At 31.5% G+C, this 12,491-nt stretch overlaps 1 protein-coding gene across 9 annotated transcripts in view; it reads left to right on the top strand.

Moving 5' to 3' along the window:
* The window catches only part of LOC129942264 (afadin), a 223,760-nt gene that overhangs the window by 141,796 nt on the left and 69,473 nt on the right, over window positions 1-12,491 (top strand). The gene's annotated exons all lie outside the window — the stretch shown is intronic.

Below are 12,491 nucleotides of genomic sequence, written 5' to 3' on the forward strand. Positions count from 1 at the left end.
TAGGAAGTTCAACAATATTATTTTACCCAAAAGTCATATGTTTTAACTACCCAACAATTTCGCTTAATGTGGTTTGATTTGTAAAGATACAAGTATGAAACTCACCACATTTGTAGTTCATATAGTACACAAAAATATAAAATAGCCCACATTTTCAAAATATAACATAAATACAAATAATAGAGCGAGTGAGAAAAAATAACCAGATAATATGAACTTTTGTAAGCCTTCAAAAGAAGCTCCGCTGAGCTCCGGTCTAAAATTGTAATTTTCTTGAAGCTTATACTATTACCTAATATTCCTATAAATTTCATTGACAACTACAGACAACTGCCGAACAAAGTAATAAAAATAAGAGTTGAGAAGCGACTTTTCAAAAGGCTATAAAATCATTTTTTACTTTTTTTAAAACTAAGTATGAAGTTTTGTTCTACACATTCTAATGCAAAATAAAAGTGGTTGAAGTTAACTTAAAACAAAACTGAACCCTGTAAATCAGACTTTGAAAACAAGCAAAAAAATGAAATTGTAAGGAAAACTACAATTTTGAGAAATGACTATAAGTATTTATAATATCTTTTGAAAAGTCACTCCTTTCTTCAAAAATTAAATTGCAGTCTGCACTGCTATCTCACCGTTATATAAAAATTGAAAGTTTTAAATGTCACAACAACATTTTGGTGGTATATTACAAAGAAAGTATGAATTTGTGGTAGACCACCATGTTGTTGTTGTTGCATTAAAAACTTTCAAGGTCAATGTTCCGAAAGCAATGAAGAAAAGAGTATATGTAGTTATTGTTATATTCAGCACATTCAACAACAACAAACTAAATTGCTACTTTATGCCTTCAACGGTCCATAAGATATTAATGCATAGAGCCAAGATTGTAGAAACAGGTATTGCCAATAGGAATGCTTTCGGGGGAGGCCCAAGAAAGTAGAAATAAAGACTATACAAACTACCGCCTTCATTTTACAAGAAAAAGTTCCCGTAAGGCCACGAACGAGGATGTATTGCTTTAGCTTCTAGAGTATTAAGATCCCCACATAACGTACATGAGACCTGAAACCAAAAAACACCTTCCTTTCAGTTAATGTCATCCAATAATTGTTTCCTTTTTTATGGCCTTTTCAGAATAAAAGATCAATCTTAAGAAATATTAGTTATTTTTATTTGATCTTTCAGTTTTTCGAATGATTAAACTTATATATGACAAACTTAGCTTATGTATAAAAAAAATAAAAAGTATTATTGAATTAAAATAAATTTAAAACAGGTACTTTTACACCCTTTTACTTTTCAGAATTAAATTTAAATTTAAATTGAATTAATATTATGTTTAATTGAATTGAACTAGGTTAAATTGAAATTAAATCTAACTAAATTGATTTAAAACACTTAAGTTGTAAATTTTATTATAGAATAAAATCATTTATTATATAATAATTTGAAAATAAAATGAAGTAGAGAAAAATGGAACATTCTTTCGATGTTTCCCCTATTTCTTTCTAAAAACAATAACATGGGTCATAAAAATCGTTCAAGTAGTTCAAATTTTATTGAACTAAGAACATGTCTGTTCAAACAAAAATTAAAAAAGCTTTGTATTAAAACAAGAAAAACTAGGCAGGGTATCGGGCGGAGACTAAAAGTGTAAACTTGTATTATTATTGACTATCATTCCTGAAAATCTCAAACAAATCGGTTCATTTTTAGTTTTTATTGAGTTTTTTCCGCTCTCCCATACAAGTTGCCCCACTTCGCGTATGATGCTTAGTTTTGGTTGCTTTCCTTATTTTGATTTTTTTGATCCATATATTGAACGCATGTGTGTATGTATTCATAGATATATATGACAAAAAAGTGAGTTTTAATTTCGGTTTTTTTGTTGTTTGTTAATTGTTTTTTTTTTTTTTGTTGTCCTAGCAAAACGTATGTTAAGCATTTTGTGATTTAAACAGGTTTAGGTACTCATGTGAATAATTTTGATACGATACCAAAAAGAGGCTCGGACGTGAGCCACACTAATAAATTACTATTTATGCCCGCTTAAATTTTTCAAAATTTATTTTTTTTTATTTGGAAAAATTGTTATATTAAGTAAGTATGCAAAAATATAAATTTAAGCTGTTTTCTGTGGAAATAGATGTATCGAAAACATTGTCTTAAAATGTAACAAAACAATAACAACAATATTTCTATGGGATGAAACAACTTTAAAGTCAATATCTTTGTTTATTAAATTTAATTTATAAATTCAATTATAGGTTAATAATTGTTGTATTTTTTTTTTCAACAACAATTTTCACGAGATCAAAACAATTCTTTTTTCTTTCTCCTTTACCCAATATTTAAGTTTAAGAATCAATTTCAAGTTTTTTAGATTTAAATTAAAGGAAAAAATTATCGGTTGATTAACTTTTTATTTTAAACGATATTTTCAATGTTTTTTGTCTTAAGTTAAATAAGTTTGAAGTTTAGTAAAAACTATTTTAACCAGTTTTTAGTAGTTATCTGTAGGTTTTTATATGAAAAAATTAATTGGATCTGAAAAAAATAGGTCTTAATTTTTGTTTAGAAGTTCTTTTTTATGTTTAATATATCACTGCTCTTAGCCTATTTAAGCAAAGGTGGTTTTATAAAAAATTTAAGAGTCAATTTTTGGCTTCTTGGATCTTTTATAAAATTACTTTTGCTTAAATAGTTTCCAGAGGTCACGAACGGGTACGTGGCAGAATATCGACCCCCACCAACCTACCACCCGCTGAACTGTACATTTATATATATATATATGTAAATTAATTAGGTATTTATTTTTTTTGTTTGAACTACGCGTTCATAACATTCACTAATTATTTTATTTTAGTTCTAGGATTTTTATACCTTTTATCTTTTGTGTCAATTACCCATTTACAATTTTTCCAATGTAAGACTTTTATTAAAAAATGTAGGATGTCAATTTTATGTGCATAGCATTCATCGGAATTATCGAACCACCTTGAATATTGTATGTTTGTTGCGTTTATACATTCTCTTACAATATTTTCCTTTAATCTCGATATAAAAGGTGTTTTTTTGAAGAAACTTGTAAATATTTTGAAGTGAAGACTAGAGACTTGAACAAAATTTTTAGATGGCCATATAAGAACCGTATTTTCTTTTGAGGTTTCGTATTCTCTCAATTTAATTAATATTTCCGTTAAATCAAATTGAAGCTTATCGTTTGACATTTGTTGAATACAGTTTTTACAGATACTTTTCATTTTTTTTCATTGATTTAAAAAGGCAATAGCCTGCATAGTATCTGCCATCTGGTAGCAAGATTGTCGATCTCCGGCACCTTTATCAATATCGTGTCTTCAGGCGGAAACTTTAAACAAGTTTTGTATAATATCATTTGCCCAAGTAATATCCGCAACAACTTTGCATAACTGTTTGGATATATGCGAAGAATCAAAATTAAATGTACTGCGATCAAGGGCCTACAAATAGAATTTTGTTTAGTAAATTATGTCTAGAAGACAAAAGTTGAAACTTTGTTTTCAAACAACACAAAATGTATGGTATGTATGGTATTCCTCATCTTTTAAAAAGCAGTAGGAATAATTTATTGAAATATAATTTGGCCACGGATGATGGAATTGTAATTTGGAAAATAATTGAATATATGTACAATTCTGCAAGATTGATTGCACCAAAAATGTTTCCAAAATTGACATCGGCACATATTGACGCAACAGAATTTCAAAAAATGAATGTAATGTTGGCGGCACAAGTTCTAAGTAGATCTGTAGCTTGAGGAATTGTGAAATTGAAGCTTTATTAGATCTAAATAAATTTCCCATAAATATAGCGCACTTTGCAAACCAACAGCAAAATAAACCGGCTTTTCGACCTTTTAAATGGAAAACCAGCTATTAAAAAAATGATCAAAATCCAATATTCATAAATCAGCCTATTAATTCAAGGAGCAAAGCGTTTTGTTTCAAAGGTTTTGCCTTTTTCCCTAAGAAAATTTACTTGGAAAGATAAGAGCAAGAAATGTTAATAAAAGTAATCCAAATGCTGCTTAATTTGGCTTCCTTCTAGCAAAAGTTATAGCTATGAAATGTGTATTCAAATCTAAATGTTCAAACTGTGAAGAAGACGATACAGAATATCTTAAAGTTGATTGGAATACTATTTTACAAACCAATGCTGAGGAACAAATGTCGATTTCGTATGAGATCCCGGAGAGTGAATCATTTGAGAATATAGGAAACGACATGAATAATGATAATAAATTAAATGCTTTACCGGCTGAAGACACGATATTGATAAAGGTGCCAGAAATCGACCATCTTTCTATCAGATACCATGCAGACTATTGCCTTTTTAAATCTATGAAAAAAATGAAAAGTATCTGTGAAAACTGTATTCAACAAATGTCAAAAGATAAGCTTCAATTTGATTTAACGGAAATATTAATTAAATTAAGAGAATACGAAACAAATACGAATAGTAGATACCCGTGGCATGATGGTTATTTATTTTATTTTTTCGTTGTAAGCGACTTCGTTCAAAACTGTCTTCTTCGGGGCTGCACATCACATCGGAAGGCTAGTTTGTTCGATATTCCTTTCCATTTATTTCAATTTTGTAATCGAAGGTTATCAAAAAGGTACCATTTAGTATAATGGGCTGGTCTTTGTTATCAATTGTTATATTTTCTTCGCTAGAGATAATAATTCCATCAGCGACTGCTTCAATTTTTAAGAGGTGATCGGTTTGAGTAGTTGGACATTGTGTTGTGTGATTGTTAAGGAGCTGGGAAAGGCAAGGATTTTGGTGATTACAGTAGGATTATAATGGAGCTTTTCTACATGAACTTAGGGGATATTCTATCTTATTACAATTTGCGGATATATTAGAACTTAAATCTTAAATTTTGTTATTGTGAACAACTAGAGCAATTTCGAATAATTTACAAATGTCTTGTATTTAGGAATTTTAATTAAGTAAACTAAGGTTTCATTTTAATAGTATATTTTAACATCAGCGACATTTAATAGGTCGATTAATTCAGTTATAACATTTTCTCTTATTTTAATGTATTCCATTCCTTCTATAATTAAAGTGAGAGGATTAACAATCAGCCCTATCATGAATTCCATCGTAATCGGATACTTTTACGAATCCCGAAAAACTGTATCATGAAATCCGTTCGTAGTGGAAAATCAAATACAATTTTGCATTACGAACGGATTTCATGATACAGTTTTTGGGATTCGTAAAAATTTTCGATTACGATGGAATTCATGATAGGTCTTAATATTTTTTTTTTCTAATATTAAAGAGTAAACATCCGTGTTTAAACTATTTATTACAATTCTGTTTATTCTAGACATGATAGAAGTCAACTTTTCGTAGTCACCGGTCGGGTTTATTGATATCATTTATATCAAAATTATTAATTTTATCTGTTATTTCATCTAATCTATTCCGTATTTAATGGTGTTTATATCAATCTGTCTGTTATTGGATCTAGTCAACTCATCTTGCATTTTTAATATTTCCTTATCTTCGTGATGGGGAGTACCTGCGATAAACTTTATTGCAGAGCCTATGAAATCCATGAATCGTTTGTTTCTAATTGGGGATTTCAGCAGTTGGAGCAAACGCTCTATTTCATGTATTTATATCCTGCAGCAGTACTTCCTTACATCTTTCATCGTTTAGTTTATTTAACACATTGCTATTATCAGATATGATAGTTTCGATAAGCGAAAAATTGGTTACATGCTTCAAATAAAAATATTCTTCGTAAATAGCAACGTCGCCTGCTGGTATTGGAATAAATAGGGCAGAAAAATAGTCTGTTATCCTGGTAGATACTAGCGATATTAGGGTAAATATGAAAGTAGAGTATTACCTCAAAATATTTTTGTGAGCTTTCCTTCCGTCAATTACAACAGCTGTGCCTAGATCTGCCTGGACTGTTTTTTGATTATATAGTTTAGATAATTTATTTCCTATTCTCTCATCCGTTTTTAAATATACCTTTTCTTCTTGTATGAAATTTTTTGGTCTTGGTATTATAATTATGAAATTCAAGGTGTTTATTCTGGTTGGTGCGGTGGACTCTGCTGGCTACCGAAAGGCCATCGTATCCAAGAAACGGCTCCTTTCTGGATCTTTTGCTGTACGACACCAGACTGACAGTAATAGACAAAGTGGGTAATCACCCTCGAAACTGCTTACAGGCAGTTGAGTACGACAGTGCTCACTGTGGACTGGCTGTTGTAATGCAGATTCCGAACGTACGCGTGGAGTTGGAGGAATACGTTGCAACGCACTCTTACAATTACAGTAAGGTGCGCTGGACTCGTTTCACCAACGCCCTAGGGAGAGAACTTCCTTCGAGTGACATAGCCCCACCAAACAACAGTAACCTGACAAATACAGACATTGACCAACATTTACAACAGATGGACGAAACAATAAAACGAACGATAGAACGGACAATACCAAAGTACAAAGAACAGGACCAAATGGACGCTAACAGAAACGCGACTATTGACGCACTACGTAAGCACAAGAGTGGCCTACTGACAAGACTCAAAAACTTGTATAGACGACTTACAGACCCACACGACTTGGAGGTAAGAACTCTGAAGTCATCAATGAAAAATGTCAATCTGTTGATTAAGGAGAACTATAGGCTATCAATTAACAAGTATTGGGACCGTAAGATCCGGTCAGTTAATTCCAATGACCCTAGTATGTTCCCCAAAATCAACAAGATATTCAGGAAAAATAACGACAATCACCTTACGTGTCTTAAACTCCAAAGAATTAAAGACTACAGAGACGTACTCATGACAGCGCAAATAGATCCAGGGGAAGCCATCTTTGACGATGACTTTTACATAATTGAAGATCCGAAGGAAAAAGTGGAGGCGGTGGGAGCTGCTTTCCAACAAGTGTACAAGGTGAATGTTAGCATTCGATCCAACCACGACCTGGACGATTCCTTGGCAAATGCCATAATCGCTGAGCAAACGGGACCAAGTCCCTTGTTAGTGACGAAGGTTGAGCTTCAGCTCATCTTCAATTCAATAAAAAACAAAAAGTCAGTAGGTATCGATCGTATATCCAACGTTGTACTAAGATATTTACCGATGGAAGCAATTGACATTTACACCACGCTCTTTAATAATGCACTCAATAATGCATATTATCCAGTGCTTTGAAAGACCGCTGTGGTTCATCCTCTCCCGAAAAAGGGAAAGGACAACTCCAACCCGTCAAATCTTCGGTCGATACGTTTTCTTACGAGCATCAGCAAAGTTTTCGAAAAGATCATTAATAGGGCTCTGACTAAGTGGGCTGCGGACAACAAAATAATTCCTAATAAACAGTTTGATTTCAAGGCGGGTCATGACACAATTCATGCTGCGTCTAAGCTCGCTTCTGATATCTGTTATATATATGGAATAAATCAAAACAACAATGCACAGGTGCTGTTCTGGTTGATTTGGAAAAGGGCTTTGACACCGTATGGTTAGAGGGCCTTTACCTACAAAGGCGATTGAGTACGCTGACGATCTAATTGCGTTCAGAACGGCCCGAAAGGTTAAGGTTATTAGACTTCTCTTGCAGCGTAATTTCGATAAGATTCAGCCATATTGCGACGACTGGAAACTGAAAATAAATGTCCAGAAGTCGGAGACAATTCTGTTCCAGACTCTGTTTGGCCACGAGGGATACGTGAAAGAATTGGCGCAAGATGGTTATCGTTGATCTTCACGGGCAGCCATAAGCGAGCAAAAGTGCAGTGAAGTACCCCGGTATGTGGTTAGATCAGTATTTATATTTCGACAGACATATAAATGCTGCTCTGACCAGGGCCAGAGGAGCCTTCGCTCTGGCGAACGGCTGTTTTTTAGCAGTCGGCTTCACCCCAGAGTGAAAGTAATTTGCTACATGGCCCTCATACGGCCGATAATCGAGTCCTGTGTGGTTCAACGTTGCCCCTTCCTAGATGGAGAAGTTTCGGGTGTTCGAGCGGCAGTGTTAACGACGCTGTACTGGCTTATATCGAACAGCCGAATGTTCTTATGTGCATTACTATTCCAACGAGATCCTATATAACGGGGCTCGAATCAACAGAATTGACAATTTCGTGATAAAACTCGTCCGAGGTCACATTTCAAGAGCTATGTCTCCAACCAACAATTTAATTTTCGGGGCGTTCTATCCGAACGATGAGTATTTTGAAAGTGCACGCTTGAGCGGGTTCATTCCACCAGAGGCTTCCTCTTTTTAGACAAATGCGGTCTGATACAGGATAGATTGGCAGTTCCGTTAATCTACCACGTCAGACGAAGAACCGTGGATAGGCGACTCCCATACAGTCGGGACGTCATGGCACAAGGCGGAGCAGAGCTTCTTCGGTTCAGTAGGGCTGTGTCCGAACGGGACCGAACTGATAGGGTGAAGCAGGAGAACCAGTTTTGGTGGCTTTAATCGGCACTTGATAGTGGGTAGTCGGGATGGGGTTTTAAGCCTTGGCCGGCTTACATACTTGTTTTATAGTTTTAGGGATTAGTTTTAAGTAGAATAGGCATGGTGGCACAAAAAAAATATAAAAAAAAATAAAAATAAAAACAAAAAAAAATAAAAATAAAAAAAAATAAAAAAACATGGAATATAAAAAAAAATTAAAAAAAAAAATTAAAACAAAAAAAAAAAATTATAAAACCAAAAAACGTTAGATTTGCTGCTGTGGTTGTTCTAGTTTTAAGTATTTTATAGGTAGAATAGGTAGTTTAAGTTAGCTGTAAGTTTTATTTAAGGACCTAATGCTAAGTAGTTTTTAAGTAAAAATAAAAAAGATATTAGTTTCTTAAATTTTCTAATGAATACAAAAATAAATAAAATTGAATTGAAGTTAAAATAGATCTTAAGGCCGAAAGGCATTAGTATTTAGTATTATTGTTTAACTTAGAGTGTCCGTATGGGACTATTAAGTTAGTTGCAAGTTATGGATAATTAGGCTAGTTTTATGAATTTTTGTCTAGCCTTAAGATAGGTTTAAGAATAAACTAATAAAAATGAATTTAAAAAAAAAGTGCGGTGGACTGTCATGCAAGAGGTCTTTGGTTCGATCCCTGCCTATGTCACTTAAAGTTTTATTCACGGGTACTGCCTCTTGCGAGGAATTGACAAATTCTCCAAAAGTAATTCTTGTCATGAAAAGTGCTTTCTCAAATTTGCCGTTCGGATTCGGCTTAAAACTGAAGGTCGCTTCAGTCACTATGCCCTTGTTCTCAAACGGACTGTTGCGCCACCCAATTTATTTATTTACGAAACCTCAAAAGAAAATACGGTTCTTATATGGCCTTCTGAAATTTTTTACGAGTCTGTAATTAGTGAATGTTATGAACGCGTACCTAATTAATTTACATAATTTATATACATAAATGTACAGTTCAGCGGGTGGCAGGTGGGTGGGGGTCGATATTCTGCCACGTTCCCGTTCGTGACCCCTGGAAACTTTTTAAGCAAAGGTAATTGTGTAAAAGATCAATAATAAAATAAATAATTATAAATACTTACGATATTTTATTTTTATTTGTCAAGGCCAAAAATTGTCTCTTAAACTTTTTATAAAACCACCTTTGCTTAAATAGGCTAAGAGCAGTGATATATTAAACATAAAAAAACTTCTAAACAAAACTTATCAGACCTATTTTAACATCCAAATTAATTTTTTTAGAAAAAAACCTACAGAAAACTACTAAAAACTGGTAAAAATAGTTTCTACTAAAGCATCTTGAAAACAGAGAAAGATGTTGACTTCAAACTTATTTAACTTAATACAAAACATTTTGATAATATCATTTATAATAAAAAGTTAATCAACCGATAGTTTTTTCCTTTAATTTAAACCCAAAAAAAGGTAAAACTGATTCTTAAACTGAAATATGGGGTAAAGGGGAAAAAAATAATTGTTTTGATCTCGAACAAACTGTTGTTGTTAACAACAATTTTTAATTTTGCAGAAACCTAAAAACGTTAAGCAAAAAAAAATATATTAACCTATAATTGAATTTATAAATTAAATTTAATAAAGAAAAATATTGACTTTAAAGTTGTTTCATCCCATAGAAATATTGTTGTTAATGTTTTGTAACATTTTAAGAAAATGTTTATTGTACAGAAACCAAACTTCTTTCAAAATATATTAATTTAACTTTTCGATGCATCTATTTCCACAGAAAACAGCTTAAATTTATATTTTTGCATATTTACTTACTACAATTTTTCTAAATAAAAAAAAAATAAATTTTGAAAAACTTAAGCATAAATAGTAAGTTATCAGTGTGGCCCTTTTTTGTATCGTATCAAAATTATTCACATGAGGTTTTTGTCGGTTGATAGCCAAGGAGTAGAGAAACAAATATCAGACATTTTCTTATCTGTGCATGTAGGTTAGGGCATACGATGTTACATAACACAAAGGTGGTAATGGAGTTCCATTTTATGCAAATTCAAGTTTACAGTTTTGACTGACAGGGCACAGTGGTGTGTTGTTAGTACAAATTCTATTATTTAGTAAAGTAACTAATGTTTTAAGTAAAAAAAAAATAATTTAAGATTTTATTATATAACGTAGCAGGTTTGATTAAAAAACTTTATTTGGTGAGTTTTAAACATTTGTAAACAGTTTTGATTTAATATTTCTATATGAGACCTTCTTAACAGATAATATTGCACAGATAATAAATTTATACAGATGTCTCATCCCTGCAGGAAAAAATGAAACATTTGTTTCCCTTTTAAAAATGAAGCTGAGAAAGCTCTTTTTGCCTCGCATATTTTTTTCTTTCAAGAAACTTTTCCCTTCTCTTTTGCCATTTTGTTTGCCAACGAATACAAAAAAGTTTGGTTCGTTGCAAACAAATGGCTATCATGTTTTTTTATGCGCGTTTTGGTGCGTAAAAGAAGAAAGGAGCTATAATGTTGGATTTTTGTTTGTTTATTTTTTTGTGAATGTTAGATTGTTAGGTAAGGAGAATAGAAGAAGTTGCTTGTGTGCATTGATATATGAGAATATTGTGTGGGCAAGTGAATGTACAGATGACATGGTTTATGTGTTTTCTATTTTTAACTTCCCATAGGAAGTTAATGCAATAGGCCGATTTGTCAAATTGAAAATTTTGACATGCCTCGACGATTTTTTAGAAAGATGTCTGTGCATGCGTGTGTACGTACGTTCGTACGTCCGTACGTTCGAGACGTTTTTTTTCGTTGTCCATAGGTCGAGAACCACAAGAGATATGGAATTCAAATAAATTTTGTTATACAGATAAAAAAGTAGAAATATGCAGAAAAGGCTCTCAAGAAAATTGCGTGGGCTGTTTTTTTACCATAGGAGTTTTTAAAAAAGTTGAAAATGTTGGTTAACCCTTGATATCTTACGAACCAAAAACGCTAGAGACTTGAATTAAATTTTATATGATATATTGTACCAAACAAATATACATATATTTTTTGAAAAAAAAAACAATTAACGTTTTTTTTTATAAAAAAAATAAAAACCTAAAAAAAAAACAGTACTCAAAGTTGGTAAAAATTGATTTTCGACTCAAATATCTTTTCAAAATTTGAGATTATGGCTTCCAACTAATTTTGTCTTATAACAAATATTGTTAAATGTTTGAGGAAAATCGAATTGACATTTTTTTTTTACAAAAACTAAACCTAAACAAGAAAATTAATAAAAGTTGGTAAACATTGATTTTTGACTCAAATATCTTTTTAAAAGTTGAGATATTGGCTTTAAACTCCTTTAATCTTTTAAAAAATATTGTTGTCAACATTTAGTAAAATTTTGAGTAAAATCGAATTGACAGTTTTTTTTTTACAAAAAACAATAATATTTTATTACTTAAATTGTTTTATTACATTTTTTATACTTACATTCTATCTCTATCTATTTATAATTTGAGTTTCTTTTTTGAATTACTTTATAATTAATTTATTTATTTTCACGTTTTTATATATTTTGTTTCCAATTTAATATATTTCATTTAATATACTAGTATTTATGTATACGTTTATATTTTTTATTACTTTTTAACTTTATACTTATTGAATTTATTAAAAATAATTTATATGTAAATTTATCTACAAAATCTAATATTTTTACTGATTATAGTATAATTCTTTCTATTGCTATTTGCCTATTTATCTATACTAAAAAAAAATGGCATACAAATGTTCAATTATTCACTGTGAAGAAGCAAAAACTCAACGTTTAGATATGAAATTACTTGATTTTCCAAAAAAAAAGATACTACAAAGTATACGCAATGGTTGGAGAGTCACAAAACACGTAGAAAGCCTTAAACGGCTCTATATACGTAGCAAACATTTTGAGAAAGCATAATCGGAAAAAAAATATTTAAGAAAGAATGCATATCCCTCACTCTATTGGAAGC

The sequence above is a fragment of the Eupeodes corollae genome, chromosome 1 (genome assembly GCF_945859685.1).
Source record: "Eupeodes corollae chromosome 1, idEupCoro1.1, whole genome shotgun sequence".
In the NCBI taxonomy this organism is placed as follows: Eukaryota; Metazoa; Arthropoda; class Insecta; order Diptera; family Syrphidae; genus Eupeodes; species Eupeodes corollae.